We start from the raw sequence: 13,116 nt of genomic DNA on the forward strand, positions 1-13,116 counted from the left end.
AGCAAGGTTAAAGGTTTGAGCCCACCTGGCGCTGCATGGGGTTATGCAGTTCGAAGCCACCATGTGCTCCTTAGGGAAAGATGATGCTCTCTGTTCCTATTAGGGTTTACAAACTCGGAAGCCCAGAGGGGAAGTTCTACCCTTCACTGTAGGGTTACAGTGAGTCAGAATCATCTCAGTGACAGAGTTACTTTGAGAGCTCTGTGGAATAAAGGCTTGATAATCTGCTTCCCTCGATATGACCACAGGGTATTCTTGGCAGTTCTACTTTGTAACATATGGGGTTATTATGGATCTGAGGCCAACTTGATGGCACCTAACAACAACAATGAGGAAAGCAAAATTCTCAGAATAACCCCCAGACGCCCTTCATGTGTGCATAAGCCCCTGCCCTTTGCATGTAGGTGTGCATGATGAAGTATGATGAGATGATTACCTTTGTGGCTCTAATCACATCACATGAGACCTTGGCAGAAAAGGCAGGCGGAGAGATTCAAAGTGTGAGAAGTACTTGACATTGTTGGTTTGAAGATTAAGGGGGCCTGTGTGAGATGTAAGCCAAACCCAGGAGCTAAGAGTGACCTTTGACCGACAGCCAGCAAAACAACATTGACCTAAAATCAACACCAACTGAAAGAACCTGAGTACATTTGGATGTGGATTTTTTTTAACCCCTGAGTTTCCAGCTGGAACCCAGCCTTGTGAAACTCCAGTGAGCCAGACTTCTGTGAGGGAATAAATGAGTGCTGTATTAAGCTGCTAAATTTATGGCGCTTTGTTAACAGAAAACTAATACACGGTGGATAGTCTTCTTTGCTATTATACCTAAACTTGACAAGTGGTAGTTTACCTTTGTTTGCAGTTAGGCAGCAGAAAGCATACCAAAGAACATTTACACATTAAAATCCATTGGTTTATCTTACACTTTGAATGGATCCTATATATGCCCATGGTTTTGGAATATCATATACTAATCATTTGGAAAATATTGGTCCTCTTGGTTGTACCGATCCTCCAAAGACTGACTCGTTTCATGATCGGACTCATTTCATGATTCCTTGATATCACCACCAAGCCTAATGGCAAGTGCCATTTTCCAACATTCTGCTTTTGAAAGCCCAAATTCTATAATTAGCAGCACATACTATCAGTTCTTTACTTTGAGGTGACAGGCTACACTTTATTGATTTTCATGAAAATTCTGGTCAGATACCCACATATGAATAGCCTTAGTCAGCCATTATTTCTTAACAGTTTTTTCTATTAATAAATAATGTTATTGAGGGCTGTTGCAGCTCTTCTAACAATCCATACATCAATTATATGAAACACGTGTGTACATCTGTTGGCATCATCATTTCCAAAACATTTTCTTACTACTTGAGCCCTTGCTATTAGTTCTTCTTTTTCTCCTCCTTCCCCACCCTCGCTCCCTCCCTCATGAAACCCTGATACATTATAATTATTTTCATCTTACACTATCCACTGTTTCCCTTCACCCATGTTTCTGTTGTTTGTCCCTGGGGGTGGGAGTGGGGTATTATACATCGGTCATTGTAGTCAGTTTCTCATTTCTCCCCCTTTTCACCCTCCCCTTCCCCATACTCTCATGGTATCACTACTCCCATTGGTCCTCCTGAGGGGTTTATTGGTCCTAGATTCCGTGTGTTGAGAGCTCTTATCTGTATTGACACTTCATCCATGTGTCATCCACAACTGTATCAAGAAGAGTTGTACAATAATTACCATAATCAATTGTAGAACATTTTCTTCTTCCTTGCACCCATTGTTATTTGTGTGATTACTTTTGAATTGTGGCAAAATATACACAATCAAACATTCTCCAATTCAACACCTTCTACAATGTATAATTCGGTGCCATTGGTAATACTCTGTGTTGTACAACCATTATTGATATCCTTTTCCAAATTATTCTACCACCACTGACTTACACGTACTGCTTCTAAACAACAAGTCTTCCCACGTCACCCATGATAACCATAGTCAAGCTTGGTTTCTTTTTCTTTTAGTTTTCTTGATAGAATTTTCACATATCAGCAACCATTCTCTAAAAAATTTTAAGAAGGTATTTCATTAAGAATTTGTTAGTTAAAAAAAAGCACTGGTTAGTTTAGCTTGCTATTCAATCCAACAAGTTATTTTCCTCCACGTAACTATCATACTTCAATGTGCAGAAGTCCTTTATGCACAATTCTCATTGTGTCAAATGGAAGATTTGAAAGATATGCACTGAAAGATTGTACTAAAGTCTGCAAGCATCAGTATGGATTCCAACTCAATGTAGAGGAAAAACAATCTTCACAACTGGATCAATGGGTAACATTATTATCAATGGAAAAAAAAGACCAAAATTCATCAAGAATTCCATTTTGTTTGGATCCACAATCCATGTTCCTGGAAGCAGCAGTCAAGAAATCAAACGATGTAGCCCATCAGACAAATCTGCTGCACAAGATCTTTTGAAAGTGCTAAAGAGCACAGTGCCAGTTTAACAGCGAAAGCGCACCTAACCCAAGGCATGGCGTTTCTCATCACCTCCTGTGCACATGAAGGTTGGACCATGAATAAGGACAGCTGGAGAATTGATGCGGTTGCATTAGGGTGCTGGCAGTGCACTGCCAGAAGAACAGACAAATCTGTCATGGAAGAAGTACAGGTAGAGTGCGTGTTAGAAGAGGGGATGGTGAGACATCATCTCCTGTATTTTGGACATGCCATCAGGAGAGATCAGTCCCTGGAAAAGGATGTCCTGCCTGGTAAAACAGATGATGGGGGACAAAGGGGAAGGCCCTCCAGGAGATGGATGGACACAGCGGTTGCAACAAGGGGGGTCCAACATAGCAGCATCTGTGAGGATGACACAGGCCCAGGCGGTATTGGTTCTGTTGTATCAACTTCATGATACCTAACAACGGCAGCAACAATCATCGCTTTTACAGCTTCAAAAATTTTTTTAAATGAAAATCATATTTCTCTGCTCAGCAGTGCATGGTAATGCAGAATAACACGAATATACTTTGGTGCCACTGCTTTTACTTTCCGAAGCACAAATGTCAGCACAGTGGGAAAGACAAGTACATAACTCCTTAGTATTATCCTGAATATTGTTTGAAGGGAACCCCTTCCACGGGCCTCAAGGAATCATAGAATGGGTTCCCCTGAACCACATTTTTTTTGGCCTTCTTGTCTATGTCAGTCCTAAGAAAAGGAAGAGGCCTGTGGATGGTGGAGATGAAACCACTTTATATATATATATATATATATATATATATATATATTTATATATATAAATTTAAATATATATATATTTAAGCTTTAATCTTACTTAGAAAATGTCCTATCAATAAAAGAGACAATTGGGAAGGAAGGAAAGGAAAGGATTTGTAGGTTCCTTTCCTCCAAGGACCTTTGCTACACATGCTGTGAAGCGGTTCCAGCCAAGACAATGTCTCCTCCCTAAAGCCACCCTCCGCCCTTCCTCCCGAGTCCCTGACTTGTCTGTTTTGGAGCGTCAACATTCTACTAGAGAATCCCATCCTGGCCCATGAACCTATCAGAGCTGTTTATCATCCATCCTGCAGCACCAAAGGCTCTGCTAGAGTGAATCTATTCTTTTTGGGCCAACTACCCCGAATCAAATACCAGTCCATTCACATGAGACGAATGCCTGCTGGGTATGCAGTCCGGTGCTAGGTACTTTTAGGGGGAGGAAAGAGGAAGTCATATTCCTTTCCCTGGTCACTTTGATACTGAGAATTGGCTCACTTTAGAATAGGTAACTAAAAAGAAGGCTTTCACTCTCTCCATGGGAGGGGCTTGGATGAGAGGTCTGTGAAGCGAGGGAGATGTTAAGATGGCTTAGGGGCTTCTTGGAGTTAAGTGTGACTCTGAGAAAAGTCTGGATGGAAGAGAAAGAATTTGATTCATGGACTGGGGTGGGGAAGTGGGTCAGAGGAGAGAACCATTGCATTAATTCTGATTTACAGTTACTCTATATAGGGTTTCTGAGGCCAGCAGTCTTTATAGGAGCAGACAGCTTTGAATTGGAGATCAGACTTAAAATATGGAGAAAGTTCATGAATACTCCTATCAGTCCTGGTGTGTGAGCCCAAGGAAACCTATGTTTTTAAAGAAGCTGAATCTTCATCTGAAGACTTGTGGAACCAAAAGAAGGAACACCAGTCTACGTACAGTATTTCATTTTATGCTTACTCCGGCCCTGCGAGCTGAGCACTATTAGTCTCGCCCTCAGTAAGTCCAGGCTCAGAAACATTGGTGGAGTTACTCAAGGTCACCTGGATTATACACTCCGGAGGGAGGAATTCCAACATAGGCCGGCTTCCAAAGCCAACCACAATTACTTGATGGTGTATGTGCAGGGCGTCGGGGAGCCATCACAGTGAGCAGGAACCCTGGTGGTGGAGCAGTCCTTCATCAGGCTGCCATCTGAAAGGCCAGCAATTCCAAACCACCAGTCAGTTCAGAGGGAGAGACAAAGATGGGGCTTTCCATCTCAGAAAGCCACAGGGGCAGTTCTAACCTGTCCTATAGGGTCCCTATGAATCATCCGTGGTAGGGTGGGGGTGGGGCTGGAATCACCATTGTGGTGAAAACAGCAACATAGGCCGAGTGCCTAACACTTACCAGGCTCTAAGCAAAATGCACACACTATTCCATTAGATCATCTACAACCCTGTGAGGTAGTGACTGAGATGTTGTCAAGTTACCTAGTTTACCTCACCGGGTTCTGAAACACACTACAATGGTTACACAAAGCTCACAGACAAAAATCATGATTAAAGTGTTCATTAAGGAAGTTCCTGAGTTGTCATGCCAGTGGAGAAATGCTCGGGGTTGAGTCATCAGGACATGTCATAAAGGTCGGTCAGGTCTGCTAATAAATGCCCACCATATCCCTTTGCTGCGAGCCTCAACCCAAAGGCCACCGGAAGGCATTTAGCGTACATTCTATTGGTCAGCAAGGCCAAATTCCTGAGTTAAGGGCCCAGAGGCACCCCACTCCAGTAAGCCTCAGCCCAAAGGGACTCACGTCCATTCTTGTGGATCAACAAGTTCACTTTCCCCAATTAAGTGCCCAGAGGCACCCCACTCCGCAAGCACGAAAACACTCCGCTTTTCTTGCTCCCCGGATTGGGCAGTCCATCAATCTGCTGCATGTTCTGGTTATGGCTCTGCTCCATGCTCCTCTGATGGGATAGCTGTCTTCTGGATCCAGGAGGTTCACTTGAGTCTAGAGGAAGTGCTCCCCTCCTGGCCCTGGCTGGTAATGAGATCCCTCCTCCTGGTACTCAGAGGGCTCATTTGATACACAGCAGGATGCAACGCCAGGCAATCCTGTTTGCAATGACTCACAAGTGAATTCTATCAATATCTTCCTCCACCTTCTTAGCAGTCCCATGCAGGGTAAGGTTGTTTGGTGGGAGTTAGAGATGTTGGCCAGATGAACCACCTTAAGTAATTCACTGCCTCTGCAAGAACCATTATGCCCCCATCTCACAGCTGGGCAAATAGGTGGAGAGGTTCAGCCACTTGCCCAAGGTGTAAATGTTCGCGCTGGAAGTGAAACTCTGTCTAACCCTAGAGTTCAAACCCTTTCCCTTTAAAAGATAAGCAGTCATAAGGGCTTGAGCTAGAGAGGGAGTCCTAGCCCTGCATAGCAAGGTCTAGTGAGTTCTGCGTCAAGCACTGGCCGTTACTTCATTTTGCAGTCCAGCTGATCATGCCCTTACCAGGTCGGGCCCATCTCAGAGCACTGCGGATGAGCTGGCTGAAGGCTTGCTCAGGTGTGCTCACCATTGCCTACTTCCATTAGTCAGTCCTGCCAGACTCCTGGCTCCACAGCAGCAATCAGGCCCCTAAGTCAGGCAACCTGGGCAATTGCCAAATGGTTCCAACCCTCCATAGAGGTGTATTCTAGAAACTCATCCCGTTTTGGAACAAAGCAGATGAGAATTTCCAGCTCACACCGGGGACTCACTGGCTGTATTAATCTCTGTCTCCATTTCCCACTAGTCTTTAAATGGGAGCACCAATAAAACATACTCAGTAGGACTTTTTCTACGAAGTAAATGAAATAACAAATCAAGAATGTGCTTAGCTCGGAGTCCGGCACACAGTCAGCATGCAATAAAAGCTGTTATTGTGGTGGTTACTATTCTCGCCATCATTATTATTGGTTCCGTCGATAATAACTAAGCCTTCCAGAAGGGCATCTGCTACTGGTTACCGGGAGCGTTTGCCGACTTCAGTAGACTCAGCAGGCCATCGAGGCCAACAGGAGAAGAAAAGAGTGTACTATTGAAAGGGCCGCATCCCTCCATCCCAGGCCTCTGGCAGGGCAGAGGAAGGAGGTTGTCTTGGGAAGAGGGTCCAGAGAAGTCGAAGCACCCAGAAAGGGAGCCTTGGAGAGAGATAGGGAGCCCAGCTGAGAGTGACCTTCCCAAGCACCCGCCTCCTCACCCGCTCCTCCTCCCTCCGCGTTTTGTTGTTTTAAGTCTCTGCCTTCCAAATGAGGAGCAAATGGAGAGCTGCAAGAGGCTCTGCCAGAGAGCAGGCACCACATGGGCCCCTGCCCTGGCTCAAATGGTTGGCCAAGAGGCTGAGGGTGCCAGAGAGGAACTGACCCAACAACAAACTGTTCTCAGAGGGGACCACCTGTCCCAGGAATCCAAAGGACTGGATCCAAGATCTGGCACATTTGGGACATTTGGACTAGAGGCTAGAGGCCTCGGGTACCATTTGCTATTTCTGCTTTGCACACAGGCCTGCGGAGAGAATCTGCCTCTTTCTTCCTCAGAGCAGACTCTTCCTGGCTGCTTACTGCTCCCTGGCACCCTCCCTGGGCTTCCAGGTTTCCTGTCTTCAGTCCCAGAGGCCCTGGCTAGAGAGGCAGAGGCTAGAGGGACAGAGTAAGATTTTCTTTCTTTATTTCTTTTCTTGGTTTTCAATCAATTTTTTGGGGTATCCGACAGGTTTTCTCAAAATCCATCCATCCATCCATCCATCCATCCATCCATCCATCCATCCATCCATCCATCCATCGGGTCAAGCCCATTTGGACATATGTTGCCATCATCTTTTTCAAAATATTGTCTTTCGACTTGAGCCCTTGGTATCAGCTCCTCATTGTTTTCCTCCCTTACCCCCTTCCACCCTCATGAACCCATGAGAAATTATAAATAATTGTTATTTTCATGTCTTACACTGTCAGTTATTTCCCTTCACCCATGTTTCTGTTGTTCGTCTCCCTGGGAGGGGGTGGGGGTTATACATCCATCATTGGGATTGGTCCCCCCTTTCTCTACACCCCCCCCACCAGTATGATTTTCTTCGGGGTGGTGAGGGCAGAAGTTGTTCCAGGGACATCCAATCTGGCAGTCCAGACCCCTCTTCATCACTTTCCCGCTGCTCGGCTTTCTGGGTTCCCTGGACATTTGCTTGCCTGCCTGGCTCCCAGGGTTGGTGCAGTGGGTGAGAGCGCCGAGACTACTTGAGTCCAATCCCTGCCTTGTCATTTCCTCAAAAAAGGGGGGGAGGGGAATCAAATAGTCACGTGACTCAAGTATAAACCCTGCTTTTGTTGTTCTTGGGTGTCATCGCATTGGTTCTGATCCATAGTGACCCTGTGCAGGACAGAATGAAACACTACCTGGTCCTGCGCCATCCTCACCATGCTTCCAATGCGTGAGCCCATTGTTACAGCCACTGTGTCAGTCCATCTCCTTAAGGGCCTTCCTCTCTTTGGCTGCCCACCTACAAGATGTCCTTCTCTAGGGATTAGTCTCTCCTGACAACATGTCCAAAGTATGTAAGCCCAAGTCTTGCTATCCTTGCCTTTAAGGAGCATTCTGGCCATACTTCTTCCAAGACAGAGTTGCTTATCCTTTTGGCAGTTCGTGGCACTTTCAATAGTCTACTCCAGCACCACAATGTAGATAAACACTTCTTCTGGCTTCATTATAAAATGTCCAACTTTCACACACAGATGAGGCAAATGAAAATACCATGGCCTGGGTCAAGGGCACCTTAGTCCTCAAAGTAATATTCTTGCTATAAACCCTAGGGACTGGAACGTAATGGCTTGAACACACAAAACATGCCGCTGTTTGTCGTGGCACAGTTCACGGCTGCAAGCGGCACAAACTGCCTAAGTGCTCAGCATCATCGCGTGGACCAGTACTGATAGTACACATACAATAGAATAGTCTTCGGCCACAAAGAGAATTGAGGTTTTGATCCAGGCTACAACATTGGTTGGACCTCAAAGACATCAGGCTGAGTGAACTAAGTCATTCACAAATGAACGAATACTGTATGGCATCACTTATATTCAAAGACTAGGATAAGTAAACAGAGAGAGACCAGTGGGCAAGACTAGTTCCCTGGGATGAGAGGGGAGAAGTAGAGAGGAACTTATTCTCTGGGAAGTGGTGGTTTTTAGGAGGGTAAAATTGGCAGTGATTAAGGGGGATCAACTTGATGAATAAAACTGATGTCAATCAGTTGTTTACCAAAAAAAAAGAATGGCATGGCACATACTGTTCTATATATAATTTACAAAAATAATATCAATGAGAGGAGAGACAGTGGAAGACACACACACACACACACACACAGAGAGAGAGAGAGAGAGAGAGAGAGAGAGAGAGAGAGAGAGAGAGAGAGAGAGAGAGACTAAAGTTGCTGATACTATTTAAGTACACCCAAACATCTCATGGAATTAGTTCTGTTGGTTTGAGTGCCCAGGGCCCTGGCTTTGTAGGACTGTCCAAGCAATTGCCCTGCTATTCCTTTTAGAGTTATTGTCTCATTCCCTAGTCCAGTGTCTATTCCCCTGGAGCAGCAGAGGAAAGGGACTCAGAAGTCAGAGAAATAACTTGATTAAAGGTCTAACTACCCACCATGAACTATGGCCTTCTTAGCCATACGGCTGGAGGAAGTGGATGGTGTTCAGCTACTTTTACAGAATGTTCAGTTCAAGAAATTCATAGATAAACCCAGATCATAATGGAGGAAAAGGGCGGGGGACAGAATTTCAAATGCCGACAGAATCTAGACTTACTAGACTGGGGGAGCCTTTGAATCTATTCTTTGGAGAAAATCTTCAATTTATGCACTGCAATTATCCCTTGATGTCATCTTTAAGAAACAATTAGTAAAGAATGTTCTCTGTGGGCATTGTAAATAATTATAGGTCGTTTCTGATTTGTGATATAGTAGAATTACAAGAAACTTCACTTAGAACTATCTTTTTTTAAACATCTTATGGTTAGCATTATACACTACATACAATTTTAGAATATATCTGTATCTTTATATGTCATGTGTTCCACCCCCAAAGACAAATAATGATAGCTTTTATAAGGATACTATAATACAAGCCAATGATAATGAACACTTTAAAGATGAAGCATTTGACTTCTGTCGGAACCCATTTACGATGGTGTCAACAGAATGGAACCCCATCGTAAGTTGGGGATTGCCTGTGTATTTGCTCTAACTATGAACAGTAACGAAGGCCAGGATGAGAAGCGTTAGAGAGACTAAGGCAATGGTGGTAAAAGAACACCATCAGAGAGAGTGCAATGGTGAGGAATGCAGCACATGCCACTGGGTTGCACCTGTAGAAATATGAGCGGGGGTGTGTTTCGCCAAGTGTGTTTTCACTAAAACCGAAACGACCACCACAACAAACCCAGCCTTGTTACTTGTAGTTCTGTGAGCTTGGAGCAACTTCCTTGAATCTCTTTTGGACTCAGTTTCCTCATTTAGAAAATGAGACTTGCAATACTAGCTCAATCCACGCAAAGTGCTTAGAACACTGCTCGGCACATAAATGTTTAACAAATGTTCTCTTATGATCTGCCACGGTGCCAGTTCTCCCTGCCAGGATCACAGCTCCCCCTTCTCTCAACCTATTTTAAAATGTCAATCCTGCCAAGCTCCATCTCCCCATCCTCCATGAAGTCTTCTTAGCATTGCTGTTTTTCCTGATCTCTTTTACACCCATCAGTGACAACAGAACAGAGCCATTTTAAGAGTAAGGATTGAGATATGAACATCACTGACTAAATGAATCACAAAATAACATGTAGCCCTTCCTCCCTTTTGGGCAGTGGAAAATGTTTTGCTAACATCCCACAATAAGGAACACATTTTCCAGCACGGCCCCATACATTTAACTATCTATCTATCATCTATCTGTCTGTCTTTCGATAGACACATAGATATAACATAAGCTTCACAGAACAACACATATCCTTAAATAGGCAATTTACTTTTTTCTTTGCTATTCATTTTTTAAAATTTCTTCCCACCCTCTACATTGATTTTGATCCTTGCCAATGGTTGTGTCGTACAGTTGGGAACATGCTGTGTCAAGAAGGGTCCTGCATCCACCCTCATTTTTGATAAACTCTGATAACTCGATGTGTAAAGCACTGGGCTGCTAATCAAAAAGCCAAATAGTTCAAATCCCCTAGCTGTTCCATGGGAGAAAGCTAAGACTGTCTGCTCCCATAAAGGCCAATGGTCTCAGATCCCTATGCAGCCGTTCTGCTCTGTCTCATAGGATTGCGGGGAGTCGGAATTCACTCGATGGCTGTGGGTTTGATTCTTCAGTTATGCAAGGCGTGCCTAGGAACTTCAGAGGCTCGCAACCCTGAGAAGATTGGAGATAAGGGGCTTTCTGAATTTAGATGGAGTCAAGAGGGCTTACAATTGGTGGTCGTGTGAAGGGCCACTGGGGGGTTGCATAATATGGAAGAAGCTCCCTGAGTCAAGGAGACAAAGGGCTTTGACCACCACATTGAGGAATTTGCTCATTTCCGACTGCGCATCAGTGGATGTTTTCACGCAGAGGAGGACCATGCTCAGTTCTTTGTTTTGGAAAGATTCCCCAGGACAGCTGTGGATGGATTGGAAAGGTCAAGTAAAGAACCTGTCTGAAGGCTGCTTCAGGTATCAAAGTAAGAGGATGAATATGGCTCTGAATGAAGACATAGCTGGGACCATAGAGAGGACAGAGGACACATAGTGAAGAATAAAATCAATGTGACTTGATGGCAGATATTTCCACCTTGAGTGACTGGGTCAACACAATGCTGTTATTGAGAAAGGGACAGCGGAGGTTTGTGAGACAGAAAAACAATTCAACTCAGGCATGCTTTGGCAATACCTACCTGAAACATTTGAGCCTGGAGATTTAGCTCTCCTTATTTCACGCCTTCCATAAAAATTTGTGGGACTGACATAGAAGAGCAAATATTTTATTTGACCAAGGAAGAACATGAAAGAAATAACATAGCATCCATCATCACCACCACTGAAAAAAGTGAGAGAAGAATTTTTTTTACCACCCGAAGGATAGATAGGTTCTTGGCATGAAGGCCCTTAACAATGCAATATATTTTGAGTCTCAAAGAAAGCATGCTACTGATGTTCACCTCCTTTTGCAACGAATCACTGGAAATCTTGCCATCAATCAGCCTCATTTGAGAACCATTGATTTGAAGTACAGGCAGAGGAAGAGGACAAGAAAAGAGACCAAGAAGAGAGTTTCTGAATTGAGAGCTTGGCCAACAAGTTTTTGCCACCCAGAGTTCAAAGAGATCACTGGATTTGGCAAGTAGGAGGTCATTGGTGACCTTTGAAAATGTCCTTAGTTGTATGAGATGTGACTGGGAAATTGGGAAAATTCTGCTTGAAGCAAGTTGCAGGTCCAGGCACGATATGAGAGAAGGAAGAAGAAGAAGAAGAAGAAGAAGAAGAAGAAGAAGAAGAAGAAGAAGAAGAAGAAGAAGAAGAAGAAGAAGAAGAAGAAGAAGAAGAAGAAGAAGAGGAAGAAGAAGGAGGAGGAGGAGGAGGAGGAGGAGGGGAGGGGGGGAGGAGAAGGCAAATAGAATAAAGAAAGGATTGAGAGTGAGCAGGCAAGGCAGGGGCACTAGAGAACCCATCTGGAGAGGGAATGTGCTTGTTTTAATGGATAACAGAAGCAGGCATTTTATTAGCTGGCAAGAAAGAGGTGGTGTAGATAAGCTGATCGTTCCTGAAGACAAAAAGCATGTCTGGAGGAAGCACTCTGAGTAGGAGGGTGGATGAGGCCAAGGCCCAGGCAGAGCGATTAGCCTTTAACGAGAGAGGCACCTTGTCCCTTGAAAAGGGAGGGCAAGATCCTAAGTTGGAGAGGCAGTCCAATTTGGGGAGGTGGGGCAGGGCACTGAGGTAATTCATGCTTGAAGGCCTCTGTTTTCTCAGGGAAGTAGGAGGAGAGGTTGTTCTGTGTGGGGAAAGGGTGGGGCAGGGCCGTGGTAGGGAGTTGAAGGAAGTTTGGAAAGTGGCCCAGGGGAATATGGAGGCAGGAGCTGGGCCCTGGACAAGGGCACATGCTCAAGGATCACTGGGAAGCACAAGCACCCCACTGAAGTCAAGTGAACCTGTATTCCTCCATACAAGTCTTGCCAACCTCTTTAGGCACCCCATGGAGGCAAGCTCTATAGAACCACGTTCTCTCCTGCCCACTCCTTGCTAGGCCATGCCAAACAGTTCCTGGCTCAGGCGAGGCACGAGAAGCTCTGCCAAAGCCATCGCTGACCAAATGTGGAAGCATGCTTGGCTGTTAGAGGACACGGAGTGAGAGCCCGAATGCTCCTGAGCGGAAGAACCACTGACTTGAGGTATGGGCAGAGGAAGAGGATAGCGAAGGAGGCCAAGAGGAGCGTTCCTGAATTGAGAACTTGGCCAACAGTCTCTTTCGTCTTTTGCTTTTTGTCTTCAGGAAAGATCAGCTTATTTATACCAGTTCTTTCTTGCCTGCTAATAAAATGCCCACTATGGTTATCCATTGAAATCAGCACATTCCCTCTAAAGACCTTTCCTGAGACCCTGCTGGCTACCTTCTCCCCACTCTGGGCTAAGTGCTAAGGAACAGAGGCAAGCTCCCATTTTTTACTTTGTGACAGATGTGGATCTTCAAGCCAGCAGGCTGAGGGGGATGGGCCCCAGAAGAAGGGCGAGTGGCTTCATCTACAGTCTCAGAAATCCACAGGGTTAGCTCTCTTGTCCCCTAGGGTCACT

The sequence above is a fragment of the Tenrec ecaudatus genome, chromosome X, assembly GCF_050624435.1.
Source record: "Tenrec ecaudatus isolate mTenEca1 chromosome X, mTenEca1.hap1, whole genome shotgun sequence".
Classification (NCBI taxonomy): domain Eukaryota; kingdom Metazoa; phylum Chordata; class Mammalia; order Afrosoricida; family Tenrecidae; genus Tenrec; species Tenrec ecaudatus.